Consider the following 3016-nt stretch of genomic DNA (forward strand, 5'->3'; position numbering starts at 1 on the left):
ATATAATTTACCTCAATTTTGGAAAGACTCTTGAATTTTAAAGAGTTGAAATAGGATGAACGGATCATATAAACCCGAAGGAAAATATAATACAAGCCCAAACGAAAAAATATATTAAAGTCTAAATTGAAAACAACGTTCAAACCAATGATTGCGTTGGATAAAAACGGCAATTTTTATACGTGTGCATGTAAAACAAATTTCGTGGTAGAGGGGTCTAAATACAGCACAAACAACAATTTCCAAAAGACCAAAAAAAGTGAAAAAGTCTATTTTAACAAAACGCATTTGACTAACAGGTCGAACAACTGATGTTCTTAAACCCTGCTGACTGCCATTGGCGATTGCCAAATAAATTGATCACCAGATCTAACAAAATGGATCTTAATATTATTTTAATACCAAACAGAAAACAATAAACTTGTGGAAAAGATGGTATACCACAAACATGAGGTGCAAAAATTTGTACACCATATCCGGATTTCGACAATTAATTTCTCTTCAGTGATGTTAGGGATCGAAACGGTATTTGGAAGGCCATATAATTTACCTCAATTTTGGAAAGACTCTTGAATTTTAAAGAGTCGAAATAGGATGAACGGATCATATAAACCCGAAGGAAAATATAATACAAGCCCAAACGAAAAAATATATAAAAGTCTAAATTGAAAACAACGTTCAAACCTATGATTGCGTTTTGGATAAAAACCGCAATTTTTATACGTGTGCATGTAAAACAAATTTCGTGGTAGAGGGGTCTAAATACAGCATAAACAACAATTTCCAAAAGACCAAAAAAAGTGAAAAAGTCTATTTTAACAAAACGCATTTGACTAACAGGTCGAACAACTGATGTTTTTAAACCCTGCTGACTGCCATTGGCGATTGCCAAATAAATTGATCACCAGATCTAACAAAATGGATCTTAATATTAATTTAATACCAAACAGAAAACAATAAACTTGTGGAAAAGATGGTATACCACAAACATGAGGTGCAAAAATTTGTACACCATATCCGGATTTCGACAATTAATGTCTCTTCAGTGATGTTAGGGATCGAAACGGTATTTGGAAGGCCATATAATTTACCTCAATTTAGGAAACACTCTTGAATTTTAAAGAGTCGAAATAGGATGAACAGATCATATATATCCGAAGGAAAATATAATACAAGCCCAAACGAAAAAATATATAAAAGTCTAAATTGAAAATAACGTTCAAACCTATGATTGCGTTGGATAAAAACCGCAATTTTTATACGTGTGCATGTAAAACAAATTTCGTGGCAGAGGGGTCTAAATACAGCATAAACAACAATTTCCAAAAGACCAAAAAAAGTGAAAAAGTCTATTTTAACAAAACGCATTTGACTAACAGGTCGAACAACTGATGTTCTTAAACCCTGCTGACTGCCATTGGCGATTGCCAAATAAATTGATCACCAGATCTAACAAAATGGATCTTAATATTAATTTAATACCAAACAGAAAACAATAAACTTGTGGAAAAGATGGTATACCACAAACATGAGGTGCAAAAATTTGTACACCATATCCCGATTTCGACAATTAATGTCTCTTCAGTGATGTTAGGGATCGAAACGGTATTTGGAAGGCCATATAATTTACCTCAATTTAGGAAACACTCTTGAATTTTAAAGAGTCGAAATAGGATGATCGGATCATATAAACCCGAAAGGAAAATATAATACAAGCCCAAACGAAAAAATATATAAAAGTCTAAATTGAAAACAACGTTCAAACCTATGATTGCGTTGGAAAAAACCCGCAATTTTTGTACGTGTGCATGTAAAACAAATTTCGTGGTAGAGGGGTCTAAATACAGCACAAACAACAATTTCCAAAAGACCAAAAAAAGTGAAAAAGTCTATTTTAACAAAACGCATTTGACTAACAGGTCGAACAACTGATGTTCTAAAACCCTGCTGACTGCCGTTGGCGATTGCCAAATAAATTGATCACCAGATCTAACAAAATGGATCTTAATATTAATTTAATACCAAACAGAAAACAATAAACTTGTGGAAAAGATGGTATACCACAAACATGAGGTGCAAAAATTTGTACACCATATCCGGATTTCGACAATTAATGTCTCTTCAGTGATGTTAGGGATCGAAACTGTATTTGGAAGGCCATATAATTTACCTCAATTAAGGAAAGACTCTTGAATTTTAAAGAGTCGAAATAGGATGAACAGATCATATATATCCGAAGGAAAATATAATACAAGCCCAAACGAAAAAATATATGAAAGTCTAAATTGAAAATAACGTTCAAACCTATGATTGCGTTGGATAAAAACCGCAATTTTTATACGTGTGCATGTAAAACAAATTTCGTGGTAGAGGGGTCTAAATACAGCACAAACAACTATTTCCAAAAGACCAAAAAAAGTGAAAAAGTCTATTTTAACAAAACGCATTTGACTAACAGGTCGAACAACTGATGTTCTTAAACCCTGCTGACTGCCGTTGGCGATTGCCAAATAAATTGATCACCTGATCTAACAAAATGGATCTTAATATTAATTTAATACCAAACAGAAAACAATAAACTTGTGGAAAAGATGGTATACCACAAACATGAGGTGCAAAAATGTGTACACCATATCCGGATTTCGACAATTAATGTCTTTTCAGTGATGTTAGGGATCGAAACGGTATTTGGAAGGCCATATAATTTACCTCAATTAAGGAAAGACTCTTGAATTTTAAAGAGTCGAAATAGGATGAACAGATCATATATATCCGAAGGAAAATATAATACAAGCCCAAACGAAAAAATATATAAAAGTCTAAATTGAAAACAACGTTCAAACCTATGATTGCGTTGGATAAAAACCGCAATTTTTATACGTGTGCATGTAAAACAAATTTCGTGGTAGAGGGGTCTAAATACAGCACAAACAACTATTTCCAAAAGACCAAAAAAAGTGAAAAAGTCTATTTTAACAAAACGCATTTGACTAACAGGTCGAATAACTGATGTTCT

The sequence above is a fragment of the Mytilus californianus genome, unplaced genomic scaffold (genome assembly GCF_021869535.1).
Source record: "Mytilus californianus isolate M0D057914Y unplaced genomic scaffold, xbMytCali1.0.p SCAF_1, whole genome shotgun sequence".
NCBI lineage: Eukaryota > Metazoa > Mollusca > Bivalvia > Mytilida > Mytilidae > Mytilus > Mytilus californianus.